Below are 25221 nucleotides of genomic sequence, written 5' to 3' on the forward strand. Positions count from 1 at the left end.
CACAACAGTGTTGCAAAAGACAGCATTGGCCGACTAAACTAGACTCTGATTAAACAGAAGGCAAAAGGGGAGAGAGAGACACACATGAGAGAGCAGGGTTGAGGGTGACACCAGGAACCCAAGTGTTGCATTCCAGGATGTATTAGAGATTTAGCCCGAACTGATAGAAGTGACAATGTCTTCTGGGTCTCCCTCTCTGTTCTGGTCAGGCCATCTCAAGATCAGCACAATGAAGGTCCAATGGTGGCATAATAGACACTGTGGTCCCCGCAGGAAGGGAGGTGACAGCCATGGTGGTAAAGCTTGCTCTGTCCAAGCTACTCATCTCCACACACCTATCGTTCTGAGTCACACTTGTAATCTCTTTTTTTAGTTACCCCAGAAAGGGGTTGATGGGTAGAATAACTTGTCCCCTTATTATTTTGTCCACCAACTAGATCTAATTTTCAGTATACCCATTTTGGTTCATTGATTTCTAGTTTCGTTCTCCTCTTATTTACCAGTCATGATCTCAACACCGTCCTTAGGTGTTAGCAGTAGACCTTTTTGTTTGGATTAATTCAGTCTGTTTCCCTTTTGTACCTTTTGCTAAACAATATTTTATAGAAGTCTGAGCTGTGCTTTTGTTGCCTTGGACCATTTAGAGTACAAACCTCTACAAACCTCTACATAACAGCACTTTGCAGAGGAGAGCCTTCCACTCTAGAATTTGCTTACCCACCCCAGTAGCTGATTTTCCATGTATGCTATTTAAATCAGGTCTTTTCTGAGGGGTTCGAGTAGAGCAGTGTGGATTTTAGTGTCATTTTTGTTGACATTGGGCCAAATTCAACCTAGTATAGACAAATTCAACACTGATGCAAGTGGGAAGCAGCTCCATTAACTTCAATGGGTTTACACCCACACCCCTCAAAACTTGAATTTGGCCATTTATAGTTATATTATTATGTTTTTAATTAACTTCTGTACTTATGCTTACAGAATTGTGAAAAGTGTACTCCGTAAAAAAAAAAAGGCATAACAATATAACAAAAAAAGTGGTATGGATGCACTGTTGTCTGATGCTTCATTCTTCTGAAGGAGGGATTTTAGCATACATTCAGTGGAATTAACACACTTTAATTATATGGATCCAAAGCAATACTTCTTATTTAGAAATGGCAGAGTGGTTATCCAATTAACCTAGTTTCATCTGTGAACTCACCAATCTAGGATACCCTGCCTCCCCCCCCCCCAAAAAAAACACAACAACAACAGTGGAATGGTAGATATTTATATTTAACACTTATTATGCCCGTTTATATTTCCTTACCTCTCAGATAGTTTTACTTTCCAACTGCTATTGTTTGATAGTTTATCAATTATTTAGTAACCGACTAATAGAAAGTTATGAATAAAATAGAAAACCAAACAAAGAGAATGAACTCCTAATTGCAGTTTAAAATAGGGTGGTATATTCTCCAGCTTCTGGAAGAAAATGCCTTTTCTCATGAGGTAAGTCCACAATTCTTGTCCAAAGACATCCAACAGCAACATGAGAGTTTGTATGTGAGAATTTCAGGAATAAGGTGATGCTGAATATTAAAGTTTAAACAAAACGTTTTTTCATTGAGCCCAATAACCCAACAGAGAGAAAACTGAATACTCCCCCCCCCCGTTTTTGGTTTAAATCAAGTGTAGGTGTAGTTATTTCAAAGCCAGGAACCAATAGCTATTACTTGAGTCCATTGAGCAATCTCCACTGTACATAGAAGGAGCCAAATGGACTTCTGTAACCTGACTGTTCTTATCATCCCCTTAGCAATGTACTTCAATGTCAGACAGATGAAGTAGCACTAGCCAGTAGATAGCGAACAGTTTAAACTCCAAAAGGCCAGTTACCTTGTCTTTATAGCTTCATAGCTCCATTTCTGAAATATATGGAACATAATAAACAGCGGAGGCCAATCACTGCAGCACTTGTCAATACAGTAAGGTTTCTGAAAATATTAAACCATGTTACTAGAAACTCTGATGATCATTTTAATCACAAAATTAAGCTGTGCAAAAAAGTAAGAAGTCCTGAGCAAAATAAACCCATTTGTGGTGTCTGAATCCATGTTTTCTGTATCTTCCTCCAATTCTGTGGTATGCACCTCTGCAAAACGACTGACAGCCTCTGTGATTGCAAAGAATACAAGACCATCCTGCATAGCCGATGAAGCCTGAGCCTAACAGAGAAACAACAATTTAAAGTCTAAGCATCAATGATGCTACCAATGTCTTAGTGCCTAAAATCCCATCCTATTCTAGCAAGAGGAGTTAGAACTCTCTCTTGACCATGACAGCCTCACTCCCCAGGGACTGTAGAATTGAAACATCCAAGATGTGAAGGAATTGGTCCCACAGCTGTGAAACACCCTTCCACAAGATATTAAAAGACTAGAGATCTGAACACCTTCAGATTAAAATGTCTGACCCACTGTCACATACTGGGGTGCAATCCCAACCTATGTTGGACTATGTCACTCTTGCCCTTCAATCTGGGATGCCTTGCAATGCCTTACTGTTGTAACTCCCAACCTGGACCACTCACAAATCGCCTGCCAGCACACAGGTCACTCGCAGATGTGTTTGTGCAACTGCAGCTTGCCAGTCACACTCTGGCTCTCACCAGCCTGGGTTACACTGAAGGGTTACCCCAACACACTCCAAGTCCCAGGTTTTCCCTCAGAAATGTATATCTTGTCCTGCACAGCCCTCTCCTGGACAGTCCAAATACATTAAATCCATTATTCTTTTAAGGGAATAATACACACACACACACACACACACCCCTCTCCACCCTAAATGGAGTTACCCATACACTTTAACTTAAACACACTCGATTAGATAAAACAATAAAACAAGGTTATTAATTACAAAGAGACAGATTTTATGCGAGTACGAGTAATGAGGCATGAGAGTCAGAAATGGTTACAAGAAAAATAAGGATAAAACTCTTTGTAATACCTAACTTAACAAACTATATTCGGTTTAAAGCAAAGTTTCTCACCACATGCTTCCAACAGCATTACTGACCAAAGTCTTCAGGTCAGGACCCCTCTCCCAGAATCCAGTGACTGTTTCCTTTGTCTTCTTGGGTGCAGAGACTGAGATGGGCAAGGAACAAGAGAGAAGGTGATAGGAGTGTTTGCCCCTCCTTTTTATAGTTTCAGTCCCTCAATGAAAAGCATTTCCAGCTGTGAACCACAGGATGTGGTGGAGGAAGGAGACCTTATGCTGTTTCTTTGCTAAGATGCAGATCTCTTTAGCCCTGCCCCCTTTTCTTGCCAAAGAATGGCCACTTGATAGGTGATGGCCCATCAGCTTTGTTGACACCTGGCCATGGGTGCTACATTTGTATAATTTTTGGTGGTGCCCAGAACAGGCCCAAGCAGAGCCATCCTGTCCATAGGACGGACTGGGGCAACCGCCCTGTGCTTTGGGGGCCCCGTGCTTCAGGGGGATGTGGGGTCCAGGGCAGCCTGGGGCAGTTAGTGGAGGGCCTGGCGCCAGCAGCAGCAAGCAACCTGGCCCCATCCCACCTCTGCTATGCCCCCTCCCTGCTCCCATTCCACCCCTTCCTCCAAGCCCCTGCCCCGCCTCTTTCCGGCTTCCATCCCCTCCCCTGAGCGACGCCAGAGCCAGCGGGGCAGGCTGGAGCCAGGCCCTCTGCTGCTGCCAGCGCCAGGCCCCCTGCTAACCCCCCAGACAGCTTTGGACCTGTGTTCCCCTTAAGCGTGGGGCCCCCCAAAGCGTGGTAAGCCCAAACATTGGTGGAGCCAGGCCCATGTTCCCAAATATTGGTCGAGATGGACACCATGGACCCATATAACTCACCGCCTATGCACCTGGCTGGGGCATCAGCTTGCCCTTTGTCTCTGTGGAACCGGTTTAGCCTTTCCCCAGACTTATCTTGGAAAAACTCCTAATTTCAGCTTATATTCATAACTTTACACATAATGTTGTTACATGTATTCTACCATGATATTACCTATTCGCAAGTTATGAGTTTTCAACTGATACCTCACAAGGCATACCTTGTAGAAAGATTACCACAATAGTGTGTGGGGTGTGAATCCATCACACCCATCTCTTCTCAGTACTTTACCCCTAGAATTTCCCGAGGGTGGCTTATGATGCAATTAAACAAACAAACAAACCTTTGCTCCATTTCTCAGCACATCACAAGATAAATGGTGAGACTATAGTTTTTGGAATAGCTGTTCGTTTTTATAATCCTGGTGTCACAGCGATGGATGCATTTTAAATTCCTGCATAGGTCAAGCTTTTCTTACACTGCATTAAGATCTAATAAGTTATGCTGAAAAGGGAGGCTGCATGTTTTGGGGAGTAGCTGAGTATTTTCTTAAAGCTAATGTAGGCACAAGCACATTTTCTGAAGGTTTCCTGCTAGACTGAATTTTTCTATTATATAGATGCTTTCTTTGTCGTGCTGATGAAGATGCTTAGTTGGAAGACTCTGCCTTATATTGGTGGTTTTGTGGTGCTGCCAGGGCTGTAAGATAGTGTTCTGGCATGTGTAATTTACAGGCATATTACTCCTGCTTGATAATGACAGCAAACCACAAGGATTTCCTGAGGAGACATTTCCTCAATCAGTGTATACAGTATCTCATTGTTCTTTTTGCAGGGAGTGGCACTTCCTCACTCTGACAATGACATTGTAACCCAAATACATTATCCATTAAAAGCATGTGTAGGGCAGAAGTATGGGGGTTAAAATAGTATAGAGTAGTTATGACCACCCTCTTTCTAACTACAGGAGTAATCCATTATTTTAGCACCTGTGTTAGGATACTGAGTTATATTTGTCCAATGAGAGAATGATAAGAACATCCCTAATTATATTAAATAGGATTGAAAAAAGTGATATAAAGTTTCATCCTACTGGGCATAAGCCAACCACTAACTGATGAAGTTAAAGCAGAAGTTTTCACTAAGGATAGGTGGTTATTCCATAATTGTCCACTACAGGGTTTCCTATATATATATATATATATATATATATATATAAATAGACAATCAAAACTCTGTATGTGGTACTATCCTACTTATATAGCTCATTAACCAATATATGCTAAATGATTTAAATTAATCAGCAGCTTGACCCTTAATTCCCCATTTACTGAATTTATGTCAAGAAAGATACTTACCTGAAGACCCAGGGAATTTGTACAAAAAATTCATACAGTTGTAGCACTGCTTCAGCTGCCTGAGTATTAGCAATATTGAAAGCCCCAATATAAATGTCTCTCAAACTTCAACAGCTATTTTCAGCACTATGCCAATTAAATCTTCTGGGTGCCTGTCTAATTCACACAATGTTGAAAACAGCTGCTGGAGATAAAAAATTGTTTACACCAGTTCCTAACATTGCTAATACTAATGCAGCTGAACCAGTGTTACAACTGTAAGAATTTTTGTACAAATTCCCTGGGTCTTTAGGGATTCCTGCTGAATTAGGTTACTTTTGATTGCATGCTTGTTTTCCAAGCAATGCAGTGGGTGCTAATTTAGAAGTCTCTCTAATGCAACTAAACCAGAGGTTGGTAAAAATTCTCTCATGTAGACAACACTATAGAGAAAGTGACCTGTGGCTGACCCCAACTCAAAAAATCATCTAGCTGCTCCACAGACATCATACAGCTAAGCACCTCCTTCCTGTGGGAGTTTGAATTATAGGGTACGCAAGGCCTCTACATTTGCAAGTTATTGTGTTAATGATGCAATGTAAGAAAAGCTTGTCCTACCTAACAACTATTGCTAGATAGGGTGTGGCAAAGAAGCTGCTGGTAATTAATTAAAAAGCCATTTCTCTTTTTTTACCGTTGACGTAGCTTATCAAGACAATTAAAGCTGACCTACAAAGATAATAACTTGTTTAGTTTTTTTTTTTATTAGGAAGTACAGTATAAAGAAGTGCTGAAAGATGTAAAATCTGCTTGGTTTCTCTTTATAAATAGCAGGACTGTTTGCTGTTCCCTGGTTTTATGAGCAGACTTGTGGGAAGGCTTAGAAATGTAGGTTTGAACATTTCACACCTTAACTGAAGAGGCAGTGGTGCTGAATCTTAGAGCCATCCTTTCTTCCAAGTGCTTCTCAGTCATTTATGTTAAATAGGTTTTTACAACACAAACCAAAAATAGAGTTTTGAATAGTGGCTGAAATCCTGGCCCCACTGGAGTCAATGCCCAATAGGACCAGGATTTCACCTGCTGTGAATACAAATAATTTCCTCTCTCATTTAATCAGATGTCTCTTTCTTTGTGCTTGTGATGTCACAATTCTATTTGTCGTCCAGCTGCCATAGAGTTTTCCAAGATAGACAAGACACCACACACTTAAGGTCTTCTTTAGACATTATAAAGAAGGAGGGCGGGCACACATTCCAATTTATTTTCCTTTACAGGTCACCTTTCAGACAATTAAATCAGCATTACTAACCTACATACATCTGCTTGACATTCTTGTGACTCTTCAGGAGAGTGGTATCTAAACTGCTAAATTCAAATCCATATCTGAGCTATCGCAGAGTTTGGATCTGGGGTTTTGGTTTGCACGCTACTTTGCTTTTAAAGTTTTTATTTCATATACAGTTTTAGCTTCTTTTTGGGAAGGTCATTTAAATGAAAGAAGTGTTGAATTCTTGATTTTAGTAATTATTGTGTGATGACTTCTGACTCTCTTTGTATTATTTTAGGTTTAAAAAATGTTACAACAATAACAGGCAAAGGAATCAATTTCTTCAGTCATAGCTTTTCCTTATAGGGCAGAATTAGGTATTCAATATGCAAAACACCTATTGCATTACAGAAGAATGCAATGAACTGGCTGCAGCATTGGTCCTATTAACTAGCTCTGGTGTAAAGTCTCATTTAGGCTGGAGCAGGGAGGATGTGAATAGATTGTTGTTCTAAATTATGATTATAATAAAAATTAATTAGTCTCTTCTTTAATACCTTAATGCATATTAGAAGAACAAAGGGTCATTTGATAAAATGAATAGCTTGGCATAAAAAAATGAAAAGAAATACTACTTTGTATTCCATCAAATCAACCTGTGGAATTCACAGTAACAAGAGTTTGTAGAATCAAATGCTGTGGCTGGAATTTTAAAGTTTCTGGATAACGTCCATATTTATGTAATTAAATCTCATGGATTATAGTACCAGCTGGAATCAGGAAGGAATTTTTGTGACTGTGTACTGCAAGGCACTATGTAATCTAGAAACATTGCAGGCAGGGCTGGATTACCCACTAGGAAGACTAAACATGTGCTTAGGGCACCAGCAAAACAGGGGGCACCCCAAAAAATGAGATTTTTTTTTTTTGAAAAAAATTGATATTTGATATTTCAAAAAAAGCATCGAAGAAGTCATCATGGGAAAAATCAGAACTTTCTTAGACTTCCTTACACTCCACTACACACTCTTCCACCGTTTTTCTGTTCTCTTTTTATTACTTATTCCCACCTAAACCAGGGGGGCGTCCTACTAACGTAGATCGAAATAATGCGAGGAAATCAGAGATTGTAACTGATCATCCTACTCCTGGTGGTAAAACAGATATTGTTCTAGAAGGTGTGGATGTGTCAGGGACTGAACCTGCTCATGCTGTAAATAATAGGAGAAAAGATCCTGGTATGTGGGTTGATTTCTGTACCAATGATGTAGCTTGCTGGATAGATCATGAACCAAATGACTGTCAACACCACACTGGGCTATTTGAGAATTCATGTCAGACTTTTACCAATGGCAAACAAACAAGATATTGTCCACAAAAAATATTTTTCGGCATGAAAGCGAATGGTGAGAAATACACTCGAGAATGGCTGCTGTATTCACCATCAACAGGGTCTGTGTACTGTTTTGTTTGCAAACTTTTTGCATATAAACCTTTAACATGCTGCAGATGGATTTAGTGACTGGCGGAATACAGTTTTAATTGAACAACATGAAAATAGCACTCCTCACACAGATTCAATGTTGACATATTTAAATCGAAGACAGGGCTTTGGATTGACACAAAAATTGGAAGAACAAATTAAAGGGGAGCGTGAATACTGGCAACATGTCTTGCAGTGTGTTATAGCTGTTATTCAAACATTAGCTGAACGTGGTCTGCCTTTCCGGGGATCAAATGACACATTTGGATCATTGCAGAATGGAAATTTCTTGGGATTGTTGGAGCTTGTGGCTCAGTTTGAACCATTTTTAGCAGGCTATATCTCAAAATATGGGAATGCTGGCAAAGGTAACCCATCATACTTATCCAAGACAATATGTCAGGGGTCGGCAACCTTTCAGAAGTGGTGTGCCGAGTCTTCATTTATTCACTCTAATTTAAGGTTTCGCGTGCCAGTAATACATTTTAACATTTTTAGAAGGTCTCTTTCTATAAGTCTATAATATATAACTAAACTATTGTTGTATGTAAACTAAATAAGGTTTTTAAAATGTTTAAGAAGCTTCATTTAAAATTAAATTAAAATGCAGAGCCCCCCCGGACCAGTGGCCAGGACCCAGGCAGTGTGAGTGCCACTGAAAATCAGCTCATGTGCCACTTTCGGCACGCGTGCCATAGGTTGCCTACCCCTGCAATATGTGATGAATTCATTGGTCTAATGCAGGGGTAGGCAACCTATGGCATGCATGCCGAAGGCGGCACACGAGCTGATTTTCAGTGGCACTCACACTGCCACCAGACCAGGGCGCTCTGCATTTTAATTTAATTTTAAATGAAGCTTCTTAAACATTTTTAAAACCTTATTTACTTTACATATAATAATAGTTTAGTTATATATTATGGACTTATAGAAAGAGGTCTTCTAAAAATGTTAAAATGTATTATTGGTACGCGAAACCTTAATTTAGAGTGAATAAATGAAGACTCGGCACACCACTTCTGAAAGGTTGCTGACCGCTGGTCTAATGAGTGACAAAGTTCGTTCAGCTATTGTGGATGAAATAAGTACTGCTGGGTACTTCAGTTTATCTGTCGACTCTACACCTGATCTTTCACATATTGATCAATTGAGTATTGTACTAAGATATGTGTCTCCCCAGATGGAAAACCAGTTGAACGATTTATAACATTCCTGAATTTGAAAAGCCACACTGGTGAAGAAATGGCAAATCAAGTACTGCATTATCTGTGCCAAGTTTGCAAAATAGATTTCTCAAAGTGCAGAGGTCAATCTTATGACAATGCTGCCAACATGTCAGGGCGTTATCAAGGAATGCAGAAGAAGCTTTTAGAACAGAACAAATATGCCATATTCATACCATGTGCTGCACACTCTCTCAATCTTGTTGGTCGCAGTGCTGTTGATTGTTGTCCAGTGGCAGTAAGGTTTTTCTCAACAGTCCAGTTACTTTATACATTTTTCTCTGCCTCAACACACCGATGGGCAGTTCTTAAAACATATTTGGGCAATGATGGTGTGTTGAAATCTCTTTCTAATACTTGCTGGGAGGCACGTGCAGTGGCAACAAGTGCAATTCTGGAGTCCTACTCAAAGATTGTGGATGCATTAGAAAGTATAGCTGAAGACCAATCACAAAAGGGAAAAACTATACGAGAGGCAGAAAACATTTCAAACAAGATGCAAGAACTAAAGTTTGTATTCATATTGACCACGTGGAATGAAATTTTACAACACTTTTACACACAAGTCAAGCTCTCCAAGAAAAAGAATTGGATTTGAAAACATATGCAGACCTCTGTCAATCATTAGCAGATCACTTACACACTTTGAGGAATGATTTCGAAAGATATGAAGACATATCAAAAGATATCTTGCCTGATACTAACTACAAGAAGCCCAGTCCCACAAGCGAATCAGGAAAAAACAAGCAAATGATAGCAGTGCAACAGAAACACCATTGAATCCTAGAGACAAATTTCGCGTATCTACTTACTACGCTATAATTGATACACTTGAAACTCATATGAAGAGGAGAGGTGAAGTGTACAAAGAAGTATCAAGTAGATTTTCTTTTCTAAATGATATGAACTTATCTGATGAACAATATTCACAAGGTTCCCAAAAGCTAGTTGACTCATACCCTGTTGACTTGAACATGAATCTCTGTGGAGAAGTACGGCAGTTCCACTGTTATATGCGCGCAAAGTTTAATGAAACAGGAAAAATGGAATTCAGTCACATTGATCTTCATGACACAATATTGAAAGACGGAATACAATGTGTATTTCCAAATGTAAAGATCGCACTACGTATTTTTCTAACATTGATGATTACTAACTGCTCCGCAGAACACTCTTTTTCTAAGCTGAAAAGAATAAAAAACCCTCAGAGAACAACGTGTCGGGACAGACTTGATTCACTTTCCCTATTGTGTATGGAAGCGGACATGCTTCATCAAGTCAGCTTCGATGAACTTATCCAGAATTTTGCAATCAGAAAATCTAAAAAGAAGCTATTTTAATTTCAGCATACATGTAAGTTTTGTGTAATTTTGAAAAATAAAATTTGATTTTACGGTATAGTATTGTTTTTATTTTGAATTACATATGGGAGGGCACCATAATCTTTTCAGTGCTTAGGGCCTCTAAAGGTCTTAATCCAACCCTGATTGCAGGAGTGTTTTGTCTTTGAAGCATCCAAGTATTTGTCACTGATACTGTCATTGTACTGGGCTTGGTAAACAAATTGCTTAGTATGACATGTTTTCGTAATTCACTAACAAAAAAAATTCTCATTACGCTTGCATTGCCCTAAAATAAATTACATCTTTGTCTATCATCTTTTTTAAAAGTAACTGCAATATGTTTAATTAAGAAATGTCTGGCAAATTGAATATCAGGGGGGTATAGTGCATTAGTTTTTTACTGATGAAGACCCATGTTCTAATTCAGATTGGCTCACGTGTGACAGGATGACACGAATTTCATTATTTAAATCTAGTCTGTAATAGACATAATTAATAATCTCTGTTCAAGGAAAGTCCAGCACTGCAGAGTCAAGGGTTGTTGGCTTTCAAGATGTCTTTTGAAAGAAAGGAGGCTTTCTATCAGATGGGGTGGGAAAAGAAACATGAACAGCATCTGTCAATACTGCATTTATCAAATCTCATTCTCAAAACACTAAGACTCATTCAAGTATGAAAACAACATGAAAACAGGGGCATTCAGATGTTGTTAAAATTAAAGTTGTTGGGTTGTTTGTTTTTGTTTTTAATTGGAAGTGTGGCATACAACAGAGAAAACAACCGTGGGACACAGATAACAAGAAGAAAACAAGAATGTCAGGCAGCAAATGTTCTGCCTGCTATCTTTTCAGTGCTTTGGAGCAAAGGGTAGGCTTAGAATTTGAAGTAGTGTGAGGAATGGTATAATATTCAATGTTGCTATTTTAAAATGTGTTGAATTACTTTTCTGAATGCTTTCTGTTGCTCTTAAATTGTCAGAAAACCAGTCAATATCAGGGAATGTTAGGTCAAAGCTTTTGAAAAGTGACCACTTGTTTTTGGGTGTCCAATTTCAGACATTTTTGTATTTGATTTTTAAAGATATCAGGCACCCACAACTCCCATGGATTTCACTTGGAGATGCAGCTGCCCTGCACTCCTGAAATACATAATGTGTCAGACGTGTCAAGGTGTCTCACGTTGGACAACCCTAATCAGTGATCACTCTCAATTTTTTGGTGCCTTTGTTAATTCCATGCAAATTAATAGACAGTTGTAGTAAAATATTTGCTGCAACACTAAACAATGTGGGTAAAGGTCTTTAATAAATGTGTACCTTAAAAATATTTACAAATGCATTAAAGAGATGACTTACAGTCTGACTTCAACGTAGCTACATTGATTTGCACCAGCTGAGTATCTGGTGTCTGCTCTTTAGCATCATCTTCTTGTCAACTTGTCCATCTTCTCATGTGACTTTACTGTTCTTAGACTACAGTCTCATGCACATTAGTGGGTGTCATGGTAACAGAGAAATAGCTGCATGTAACAGGTTAGAAAAAACCCCAGAACTCCTGAATGTTAGGCAATAGCCAGAAGGAATATTTCACTAAAGTAAAAAATAAAGGAGATGTTTTTAGGTGATTTGTGTGTAAGAAAAATTAAACAGTAAATAAACTGACAACCACCTTCAAAGCTGGAATGTATAACTCAGCATTACAGTTATAAACCCTTGTTGCGGAACAGTAACACTCACTACAAATTAGCTTGGGACCAAATTCAGGCAGTCAGGCAGATTCTTCTGAGTATGTAGAGGAGTCCTGAGGCTGTTTCTAACTTACCTCAGCTTCAGTCACCTGCAGTGCCAGCCAGGTATCTGGCAGAGCACCATATGCCTCATTCCCCCAATGTGCTGCCTACACAAAGTGCATGTGTGTGGTGGGGCAGAGGTGGGAGAGAAATGGGTGGTATAGAGCCAACTACATTGGCTTTGCACCATCCAAGTACTCCTGTGCCAGGAGGATCCTTCTGCTGCCCCGTAAGGGTGGTACAAAGCAGTCAGAACAGGGGCCAAGGATTGAGGCCCATATTTATATGGTGATTGGATTCTTTTATATAAATGCAGCTTAGAGACCATAGAAGGGGGGGAGTAAAATTAGTATTATCATGAATTTTTAGCAGATTAGAAGCTTGTTGCTGGAGGGATGAGTGAGGAAAGCACGGTTTTGAAGAGAGATCTAGAAGAGGAAAGGGATGGTGTATGCTGTACAGGATCAGGGAGGACACCTGATGACTGTATGTGCAGGGCAGGAGCACCATTGGAGAAGGCACAGGGGCATGTGTGACATGTGAGAGAGGGAACAAACCAGGAAGTAAATTGGTAGAGCATGAGGTGAAACAGAAGTATTGTAGGATGGGTAACCAGAGATGTAGGCGTGAGCAGAAATGGGCAGAACCTTGAAAGTGATGATAAGGTGTATGAAACTTATGCGGAGTGCATCCAGGTAGAGACTTGGAGAAAGTGGGTAATATGATGAAAGAGGTTGGTGAGGAAAATGAGGTTGGCGACAGTATTTTGGATAGACTGGAGGGGAGCAAAGTTGAAAAGCCAGAGAGACAGTGGTTACAGTAGTCAAGTCACAAATTACTGTGGTCCAGTTTATTAATGGAAAGTGGGGGAAATACTTTTTTTTTTAAAAGAAGACCGTACACCTCCAACCAATATCTGATCTTTGTGGGCAAAGTCCTGGCCCCCTGGATGCAGATGGCTCTAAAATTGTGGAACAGACTTGGTTTCACTATACTGGTGGATGCATCAGGCTGTGGAGAGGCTGCACAGGAAGACTTCGCTTGCCCTGCTGAGTGTTTCTCTCTGCAGTAATAGGGAGGGAGGTTTAGGGACAGAATGAATAGAGATGTGAATCCACCACTGCAGGGAGTCACTGATTAAAACCTGTTGAGGAAGAGTGCAGGCACCCTTCTGCAGCTCTGAAACTATAAGAGTAGGCACGGAATGGCTCTATTTGTGGTCTGGATCAGAGGAGTAGAGGAAACTACATTCCCCCATGAAGGTCAGCTGGGCAAAGCATGGCGCTATTAGTCTTTGTACAGGGTAGATGACTTGGCTTCAGAATAGGAACAGCATCTGTCATACCTTTCAGATGTTCCTAATTTCAAGAAATGTCATTCTTTTTCATCCCTATACTTCACACAGATGTGATGTCCCTAACTTTTACTATTTATTAATTACATGAGAAATAAAGAATGAAACTGAGGTTATAGTGAAAGTTATTTACACAAGAGGACTCAGTCCCACCTCATTTTATGTTTCCTACACAAATAATTTTTGTGCCCTTCATTTGGGTCTTTGTCACACATTGTGCCCCAAATTGGGATCTTTTCAGGTTGAAAAAAATGGCTCCTGTACACCTGCATCATTTAAGGACAATCAAGGGCTTAATGGAACTCCCACAGACTTCAGTGCAGAGATACCCACAGAGTTAAACGGAACTTTGATTGGATCCAAAAGCATCACTTTCCTCTTTCTAATATGTGAGTAAACAGAAATGATCAGTAGATGCTTCAGATTACAGTGGCCTATTCAAGGTTGTGGGCTATTATATGGTGTACTGATTATAGCTATTCATTTATTAAATTAAAGAACTAGTTAGAGTCTCAAGCCAAGACTCTTGAATCTGTGTCCAAACTTGCCTAGAATCTGAGGGAGAAGTACAGAGCTCCTGTACTGTTCTGGACACATTTCTATTAAATATTAACTTAAGTCTTAAGTGACTGATCTCACTTTTCATGAAGTACAAAATTAATCTTTGTAAAGCAGAACTGTACAGAAAGAGACTTAATTTCTTCTACAAATGGGTCTGAGCTGCAAGTTTTGGATAAATATCTGAACTTTCCCAACATTCAGGGTGTATTCAGATAGAGTATTTTGGTTCACCCTAATATTTGCCTTTGCATTTGGCAATTTGGCTTTACATCAGAAAACACAGGAATCAGTCATTTTTAGACTGGTATCTTTCACAAACTGCCTATTTTTTCTAGCTACTACTGTAGTATGTTTTGGAATCTCCCTGTAAAACTATTCATGTTACTGTAGAAATTGGGAAGAAATAGCAATGGCTATATGAAATGTAACACTGTGTTTAATGTACGTCTGATTTACTATAGTTAGTAAGTCTTTCATTTGTGTTTGAGTGTCTTCTAAAATAAACATTTCTTATGAACAATAGTTAAATATATTTATCTTTAATGAAACAATATAAAACCTCAGCTTTATGGCCATATTCTCTTAATTTTATTCCCAGCCAATTATTTTCCCTTAGCTACTCCCTTTATCTGTGTTAATTATTTGTATACTGTGACAGTCACAGTTCCACAGAGACAGCAATGCCTGCTGCACATTTCCTTATAGTATTGTCACTCAAACACTGCTTGTTACTTCTGCAAAAGGATTTGCAGTTTAATGTCTCTCTCAATTTTCTTTTCCTTATATGCAGTGTGAGGAGAATATATTTAGCTCTTAGGATAGTCCCTGCTATGTTTGTTTATACTCAGAAGCCTGATTCTGTTATACAGCACCTGTGCTTCTCAAATTAATCCACTCACAAATGTGTCTCCCAGTTTTTCTGTATGTATTGGTGAAGTGCATAAAAACCACACTTCCTTACAAATGTTAACTACATTTTTTCTAATCAAAACAGCCATAGCTGTTATTAAGAAAATCTCATAGCAATTCTGTAGATTTGGTTTTCCCATTCTTAAATAGTTTAGACTTTCCCACAAAAATCCTTTATTTATCTTAATCATATTATGTTAATTTTGTGAAACAATTCCACAGACTAATCATTGCTTTGATCATTCAGGGCCAAATCCTGCAGTCCTTACTCTGCCAACGCTCCCATTTACTTCAGTGGGTGTTTTACTGGACTGTAGGTTCATGAGGTTTTCTTTTTGTTTGTTTGTTTTTCTTCAGTGCATAGTAAAACAAAAATCTGCAGGGATTGTATGTAAGAATCTATACAACAAGTTCTAGTTTGGACTGAAAACATATAAGGAGATGCACTCTCAGTGGTGGCTGGAACTCATGAAAATCACACAACCCTCTGGTTTGGTGAGAGTCAGAGCATCTTGTCTTTCTGTGTGAAAAAATATTAAGTCAGAAAAGGCCCCTCCCTCTTTTTCTTGCTGAACATTTTCCTCAAACTATGACACTTAACAACAGTTTCATCCCTGTCTACTGTTCCCTTATGATTAGTGCTGCCATTAGAGATATGGTCCCCACAGCACGATGAGTCATCTCAGATTTTGACAACTGTAACAATTCCAGATGGTGAGAGTGTCACTGGCCCTAATTATCCTTCTAACCAGCATTCTGAACACATTATCCCCTGATCCACTAGGAATAGACCAGCTTGTAGCCATCCAGATCTGGTTACATTTTGTTGTAAGGTTTGTTTTCTGTGGACAGAATATAAATTGTAAAAAAAACCCAACCACCTCCCCAAAAAAACCAAACAAATCACAGAGCTGGTAGTTATTATCAGCAATAGTGAGAGAACAAATGTAACCATATCGTAGGATTGTATAACACTGTTAAAAACATTTGCAGAAATACACAATGGGAAACTCAGTTTATGAAGGGAAAACATCTGTGATGCCTAATTTTTTGTTGTTGTTTTTGTTTTGGGGTTTTATGAATGGGAGACTTATACAGAATAAGGTATTTCAATAAAAAGCTTAAAGCTGCTTAAAACTGAATGGCTTCGCCAACTGAAAATAGATAACACTTTTGAAAGTGGCATTCCTCATAACATTTCTAAACAGCTCTGAACATAGTTCACTGATTTGAAAGTATGCATCATAAAAATAGTGTTGGGAGAAGTACTATAATCATAATGGCCATCTAGAATGCTCATTTCACAAGATGCCTGTTTAAATCAACTGAACACTCACTAAAAAGATGATACAGTGGCTTAATTCCGTGTTATGACTGAATTTAGCTGTTACATTAATATATGTTTGGGAAAGCCAGGTAAGGGGTCTTTTTGGTAATATTCATTTTTATCTATGTCTCATTTTTTTTGTAGGTTTCTCCTTAGGACCATCCCATTTTTCCTGCAGTATTACACAGAGCATGCTGTATTCTGAAATAGAAGCATTAAACAAAGCAAAAGTGAAGAAGATACCTGTTTTAACCTGAGTAGTGTGTATGCATCTTCCTTACAGAAAGAAAGAGAGTGAAAAGGGAACAAAAAATCAGTGTCATAAAGTTTATTAAAATTATCTGAAGAGCTCTGTGTAAACAGAAGTTGGTCCAGTAAAAAATATTCTCTCACCCACCTAGTCTCTCAAATAATCTGAGGCACATAAATTATTTTCAGCAGCACATGTGCTGCCTAGCATACATTTGTTACACAAACACCACTCAACAGTGCTCAGGGGGACCAGAAAAGCCTCACAATAGTTCCATAAACTATCCAGATACATATTTACAATCAAGGAGATGTAATGCACTTTATTTTTAAAAATTTATATAGCAAAATAACACAGTGAAAACTAATGTACAAAATCAAAATGATTCCCAATAGAATTCTTCCTGCATAGAGAATAAACTAAATGGCTCTTGCTACGAGGAACTGGAGCTAGTTTTAATGCCATGCTTTCTGGATCCTGATGACAGCAGCAAAAATATTCTCTTTGCTCCTCACATCAGACGGCATGGAACAAAAATGACTTATTTTTATAAGTGAGGCCCAGTGTATTCCACATTCATGGAAGCTTCCATCTATACAAGATTTTAAGGCAGATCCTAAGCTGTCTCTCTCTCTATATATATATATACACACACACACACACACAAACACCCCCTTATGTGTAGTATAAACCACATGCATGACAGCTTGAAATGACAGTCCTGAGACGTGCAATGTTCTAATCTTCTTAATTGCATATTTACTCTGAAAGTGAACGATGACAGTTTAAATGCCACCTTTGCCTATTTCTGTGCTGATATCTTTAGCAGAAATAACCAGCTAATATGCTTAACTATAGAGCTGGGCAGGAACCAGATTTTCTGTTTCACAGGAAATATCATGATTTTCAAATGTTTTCCATTCTGAAATAGAATTTCTCACAAAATGAGTTTTAGAAAAAAAGTTAATTTGGGGTCAATTGAAATTTTTTTTCTTGATTAAAACCAAAATATTTTGCTCTGATTTTGACCTTTTTTTTAAATTATATAAAAATGAATTTCAGTTTGATATGAAAAATCAAAATTTTCAATCTGAAAATGTCAAAACAAGATGTTTAAACATTATCAAAACACTGTTTTGTGTTTTTCTAAATTAAATTTTGTTAAAATCTAGCTTTTTAAAAACATTTCAATTGACAGAAATGGCCTTTTTGTTTCATTGAAAAACCAGTTTGTCAAAGAATTTCCAACCAGCTGTACTTATCCATATTTATTGTGTGCTGGGGGTAATTGGTTGTTGCCAAGGGCTGGTGTAACAGGGTACAAGAGCACCCCCTAGCCCACACCCAAATGTAGCAGCCAATTAACCCTGACCTATTAGAGGGAGTAGGGAGTCGGGGTAATACAGAGGGCTGCTGGGAGGGGGATAGCTGGATGTGAACTGGGGTCTTGCCTCCAGGTCTGTATGTTGAGACTGTTGGTTGTAGTTGCAGTCTTTGTTTTGCTATTGCTCGTTTTGTTTTGTTTGGACTCCTTATAAGTTCTCATAAAAGTGGCTCTGGGAAGAAGGGACCACATTGACTGAAGTTCACCTGACTTTTATTCTGTAAGCTGTGAAATCAGTGCACTAGCCCACAGGTGGCTAGGATAAAGAACTAGAAATTTAAGTCACCTCCCCCTAACCCTCTTCCCAAATGTCATGTTACATCCAATCCTGTCAACAGGTGGAGGGAAAGAAGTATTTCATTTCCATTGCCAAAATGCTATTGGGGGCTGAGACCTCAAGCTGCCATCTGGGAGCCCAAAGCCCCAACTGCCCCGTGCCCACCTGCCAAAATCTCCCCCTTCCCTCCTGACAGTTTCCAAAATACAGTTATGCATTGTCAGTACAAAAAATATGCACGGCATTGAAAATTTGGGAGCAGTGTAGAATAAGTGATATAATATCAAAATAAATGTTACAGGGTAGTATAGTGTTGTGTATTATTCATGTTCTTATGTCCTAAAATCCTCGATTTCTGAATTTACCTAAATCTGCCATAAAAATTCTAATTCATCCACCCTAGTGTATTCAAAAAACTAGGAGGTTTTGATGCAGAGGTTGAGTGCAGTTTGCCACACAGGATAAGGCCATGTTGATGTGGCCTCAGATCCTTTAATCTCGTAAGCATTACATTTCAGATTAACTCTTAGTCTTCATTGCCAGGGGAAGATGACTTCCTAAAGAGAGGATTACATATGTAATATTAATAAAATATAGGTTTTTATGTTAATAGAATTAAAGTTTCTTGGTGGTATGTTGTCCCCTTGCAGCATGTTGGGTTGAGCAAAATTCAGACTTCTGAAAACCAGGAAATGCAGATTTAAGGTTACCCAGGTTATATTTAGAACCAACAGTGAAGGAGATAGACATAAGGGAAGCTGATAGCTGTGTTTCTATCTGTTGTGGTGATTTTATTGTTCTGGCAACAAACAGGAACAAACAAAAGTGAGTCTCTGCACAAGGTCAGTACAGAGCGCCCAAACATTTAAAGGGGCAGAACACCACATTTCTCCACCCAGCTTTAAAATACTATCCAAATACATTATCATTTACAGGGCTAACATAAAGGCAACCTAAAAGTTGTGGGTGGACTAGCACAGACTCTCAAATTGCAAGGGATTATTCTGCCCTGGAATAGAAACTCATTAGCTAAACAAATTATAAATTCATATGCACATCTGGATTTGATGTTCTTTTTGGATAATGCGGTGGTGTGACATTGTCCTGTACAACAGAAACAGTTGGTACCAGAGTTCCTTCCAACAAGTTATCAAAAGTAACTGAAATAAATAGGATGAAATTCAATAAGGACAAATGCAAAGTACTCCACTTAGGTAGGAACAATCAATTGCACACATACAAAATGGGAAATGACTGCCTAGGAAGGAGTACTGCGGAAAGGGATTTGGGGGTCATAGTGGATTACAAGCTAAATATGAGTCAACAGTGTAACACTGTTGCAAAAAAAGCAAACATCACTCTGGGATGTATTAGCAGGAGTATTGTAAGCAAGACACGAGAAGAAATTCTTCCGCTCTACTCCGCACTGATTAGGCCGCAACTGGAGTATTGTGTCCAGTTCTGGGTGCCGTATTTCAGGAAAGATGTGGACAAATTGGAGAAAGTCCAGAGAAGAGCAACAAAAATTATTAAAGGTCTAGAAAACATGACCTATGAGGGAAGATTGAAAAAATTGAGTTTGTTTAGCATGTTGAAGAAGAGAAGCCTGAGAAGGGGACATGATAACAGTTTTCAAGTACATAAAAGCTTGTTACAAGGAGGAGGGAGATAAATTGTTCTTCTTACCCTCTGAGGATAGGACAAGAAGCAATGGTCTTAAATTGCAGCAAGGGCAGTTTAGGTTGGACATTAGGAAAAACTTCCTAACAGTCAGAGTGGTTAAGCACTGGAATAAATTGCCTAGGAAGGTTGTGGAATCTCCATCATTGGGGATTTTTAAGAGCAGGTTGGACAAACACCTGTCAGGGATGGTATAGATAATACTTAGTCCTGCCTTGAGTGCAGGGGACTGGACTAGATGACCTCTCGAGGTCCCTTCCAGTTCTATGATTCTATAAAATTAGGAGTTGTAACAGGAGGCAGCTTGATTGGAGAAACAGAAAATCTTACTGGAATAGCCCTAGACTCTGGTACTTGTTGAGGCTGCAACCTTTCCATATGTCATTTCAATAAACTACCATCGGAGAGTTTCACCACAAACAAAACTGGTCCTGTGCATTTTACAACTCCAGGTACCCATTTCATTCCACATCTGTAGCTGTGAGTCCATGCTAAGTCTCCTGCTCGGAAAGAACAATGACAAGTTTCACTTTGCATAGCTTGGGATTTGGTGACACATGGGGCAACATCAGGACATAGCAGGTCCAAACAGATATGCAAAGATTGCTTCAAACAAAGACTTGCATGTGACTCCTGAGTACGTGGTGTGTTCCTATAGACAAGCAAGAAGTTGTCCAATTTCTGCTGGTGACTCAAAATAGAATAGTTTGTTCTTAAGGCATGCTTACATGTCTGTACAAAGTGTTCTGCTAGTACATTTGTGGCAGGATGCTATGGAGCAGAACAAATGTGCTGAATTGTATTTCTAACTAAGAACCTCTGAAACTCTTCTGAACAGAATTGAAGTCTATTGTCACTCACCAACCCTAATGGTAGACCAGACTGGCTAAACAAGGTATGAAGATGTCCAATGGTCTTGGTAGCTATAGTCGAAGTCATTCTGCAAACTTCTGGCCATTTTAAATGGTGTCAATGATGACCAAACCAGATAACCTTCTAATGGTTCAGCAAAGTCCACAGGGATACGTATCTGTGATCCTGGGAGCCCGTCAATGCCAACTTAAAGAGCACACACCATAACATAATTCTCATCAGTCCTGACACACTGAATGGCCCAATTTACTGTTGTCATAATCTGTATCTAAAAGGTATTGTGTAGGTGTCATATGCAAACTGGTATCACTCTGGTCATCAATATTATTGCATCATGTATGTACGAGCTGTGTATAAAGAATTATAGATGTGTGATGGAAATGTGTTTGTTTGGCAGACAGTGCCTAAGCCCGCCTGTCCTAGATAAAGGAATATTGTTTCTGTGAGGGTCCAGTGAGAGGGACTGGACACTGCAGGCAGCATAGTTTTGGGGAGACTCGGGACTAGATGGGCTGTTGGTGTCACCCTGCAAGGAATAAACAGGCTGATGGAGGCCAGCCTGAGGTCATTGTGCAGTGAGCAGGCTGCCGGTGTCAGGGTTCTGAGTCAAAGCATCACAGCACAGAAGCACCCAAGGTTACAGAGCAGGCAGTGGCACAACTCTTTATTGGTCTGGGTGAAACCTCAAAGCATCAGTGTGCAAGGAATCTGTGGTCATGACCAAGAGTATAGATGAGCTGGGCCAGGATCATGCTGAATTTGTTGACACTTAGTACAGCACTTCACCTTCCTCTCCATGTCTTTATTCATTCCTGGCCGACAGACATGACTTGGGGCTATGGCCTTCATTTGTACAATACTAAAATGATGTTCATGAAGAGTTACCAGACTCTGAGAATCGAGTGATTTTTTTTTTTGAATGATCACTCGTATTCTCCATTAGATACACCCCTGATTCACAGATAATTCAGGTTAATCTGACACAAATGGTGTAAACTGGGGATTCTTATGCTCCAACACTGTACTTGGTATTACCATTCTTTTCACAAGAGAAAGCACATCATCCTTATTGGTTTCTTTGTTAATATCTGTGCTAGTGATGGGTAACCTATCCATCAAATTGACATAAAACACTGTGTCCAAAGTTTCTTTGGGCTGATGGAAGATTGGGCATAGCAAACATAACAGTCCATCAGCATTGCCATGAAGAGTCCCTTTACAGAACTGAATAGTATAGAAATGAATTGAAAGTAGCAATGCCCATCACTGCATATGAGCAGCAGCTAATGACGGAATTCTATGTTTTGGTCCAAAAATTGAAATTCATGGGCAGTGATCCATCTGCAAGGTAAAATGTCTACTATACAGATAGAAGTTGAACTTCAGAATTCTGAAGATAATACTGAGCATCTCCCTCGATTTCTGCGTAGTTCTTCTCAGGGATGATGAGTGTTTGTGAAGCAAAGGCAATTAGTTTCTCCATGCCCTCAGGAAAAATGTGGTAAAAAACTGCACCCATTCCATATCCAAGCATCACAAGCCAATTGCAATGGTAGTGAGGCATCCAAGTGCATAAGAACTCTGGGTGATGTCAATGGTTTCTCTACTACTTTAAATACACAATCATGTTCTTTAGTCCGTTTTTTTTTTCTTGTAGCAGTTCATGTAAGGTTCCAATACTGTCATCAGATTAGGCAGAAATTTACCATAGCAGGTAAGCAATCCTAAGAATGAGCATTACTGTGACATGTTCTTTGGTGGTGGTGCTTGAAGAATCACCTTTTCTTTCCCTGATGATTTCTTTAAGTCAGTGGTATTAATTATGTGTCCAAGATATTCAGCTGAAGATTTGAAAAACCCACACTTGTCTCAATGCACTCTCAGTCCATGGTCTTCCAAACATTGTAAAACCACATCCAAATTCCAAAGATTATCATCTTGATTATTTCCTGTAACAAGGATGTTATCCAAGTAGCACTGAACTCCATTCAGTCCCTTCAGGATCTCATCCATGGCTTTCTGGAACAGGGGAGATGCTGGTATAATTCTAAAAGGCAACCTTTTGTAGCAAAATAAGCCTTTCTGCACATTGATTGTAAGATATTTGTGAGATGCCGAATCAATCTCCATTTGCAGGTATTCATTGAGCAAATTCAATTTACTGAAATACTGTCCTCCACAAAGAGTAACAAGCAAATCTTCAGTGTGAGGTAGTGGATATTGGTCTGCACCTAAAGTTGGACTCAGTATCAATTTGAAATCTCTACAAATTTGCATGGAGCCATTCTTCTTGATCACTGGTATGATGGGTGTAGCCCACTCACTGTGTGAAACTGGTGACAAGACTCCAGTGTTCACTAAACAGTCCAAATCAGCTTCCACCAGGGGCTTCAGAGCATAAGGCATAACTCCAGGCTTACAATATTTTGGCTGACTGTCAGACTTAACAGTGAGCTTCACTGACACGCTCCTCATCTGTCCAAGTTCTTTTTCAAAAATGTTGAAGTGTCTGTCCAGTATTTCTTGAAGGTTTCAAGGTGTTTTCAAGATCATTCTTGATCTTGGTCCACTGTACCATGAGCATTTCAAGTCAAGTGCTGCCAAATAATGATGGATAATTTCCTTCAGTGACATGAAAAGATAAAAACACCATCCATCTAGTTGAACTTTCATCTGGAGTATCCCTTTTTGGATTAACTTTTCTCTGGTATGTCTTCAAAATTATGGAAGTTTCTTCCAGAGGAACGTGTGACAAAGTCTGATGAGAGCTAGATGCAGTAATCAGTGAGATGTCAGCTCCAGTACCAAGCTCCCTCAATCAAGAGTGTCGTCTCTTACTCCTGCTTTCGATAATACATGCTATGCTTGATCTTGATCAGTGCTCTTGTCTTTTTTTACATTTTGAATTCCCAATTTCCATCTTTTCTTAGGTTCAGTCTCCATAGATGTCTTCTAGGATGGATGGTTACTGTGTGTTGCTGGTTGTTGAACTGTGCAACAGGTTACAGCAATGTGTCCTTTCTCCTGGCACTTCCAGCAAATGACCTGGCAGGCCCAACAGTCCTCCTCAGCATGCATAGTGTGTGCACAATGGCCACATGGAAATTCCTTACATTCCCATGACCCTCTGGTTTTGCTGATTCAGGTGGTGTATTCCTCAGTTCAGACTAAATTCCAGAGCCTTCTCTGCAGTTTCCATGGGAATAGCTACCTCAACAGTTTTATTGAATGTAAGCGCTGATTCAGTAACTTTTTCCAGATCTGGTCATTGCGTAATCCAGAGACAAATTGTTCATGCAGAGCATCACTTAATGTTTTTTGGAACTGACAATGCTCTGACAAGTGACCTTAGAGCAACAACAAACTGTGCTACCAACTCACCTCTTCCCTGATGTTGCAGATAGAACCAATATTGTTCTGCTATCATTAATGGGGTAGGAGCAAAATGAGATAGTATCCTGTGAGTAAAGCCACATCTACATTTCAGCTGTGCTTCCCAGCTCGTGTAGATGTATCCATGCTCTTCTTCTTGAACTACCGTGCTCAAAATAGCAGCACAGCCAGGGTAGCAAAGGGGTGGCTTGGATGAGCTGCCCTAGTACAAACCTACCTGGCCACCCCTGGGTAGGTACTCTGGGAACTAGTCCAAACCGCCATCACCCATGATACCCTGGCTACACTGATATTTTTAGTGTGCTAGCTTGAACAGAGCTAGCGCAGGTACATCTGTGTGAGCCAGAAGTCACGTCTCCCAGTTCAAATATAGACATAATCTTAGGGCAGTGGTTTTCAAACTTGGGTACACAAGCTCTCGTCGGGGGTACAAGAGAAAAATCCTGTACTGGCAGACAACGCATTTTATTTAGTAAGATTTGGCAATCTAATCATAGATATATTATGACCCTGTATGAGATAGGAGTATGAAGTAGGTTACATTATTTGGAAAGGGGTACGCGGCCTAAAAAGTTTGAAAAACACTGCCTTAGGGTTAGGGAATTGAGAAAGGCCATAAAGTGGTTCTTAAATTGTAGGTGTGATATTCTGTCTAGGGAGTTGGCTCAAGTGTGGGACTATAAGCCCAGATCTGGAAACTTCTGACTTTTTTAGTGCATGCTTCACCGGCCCTTGGCACTATGTGCATACAGACAGATTGCTCCAAGAAGATGGAGGGAAGGTGGCATGGGCAATTTTTTTTTTTTTTGTCCTTTAATAGCGTTAACTGGAATCCTGTGGGGGAGAGTGAATGGGTTGTAAAAGGAGGTGAAGAGCTTGTACACCTCAGCAACTGTGGGGTTGACAGAGTAAGGATATGTGTGTTACCA

The 25221-nt window shown here is 39.5% G+C and overlaps 1 pseudogene; it reads left to right on the forward strand.

The window, feature by feature from the left end:
* Positions 1 to 16692, forward strand: part of LOC113406011 — a 158324-nt pseudogene extending 141632 nt beyond the window's left edge.
* Positions 16693 to 25221: the final 8529 nt, after the last annotated feature.

The sequence above is a fragment of the Terrapene carolina genome, unplaced genomic scaffold, assembly GCF_002925995.2.
Source record: "Terrapene carolina triunguis isolate 2854851 unplaced genomic scaffold, T_m_triunguis-2.0 Scaffold66, whole genome shotgun sequence".
In the NCBI taxonomy this organism is placed as follows: domain Eukaryota; kingdom Metazoa; phylum Chordata; order Testudines; family Emydidae; genus Terrapene; species Terrapene triunguis.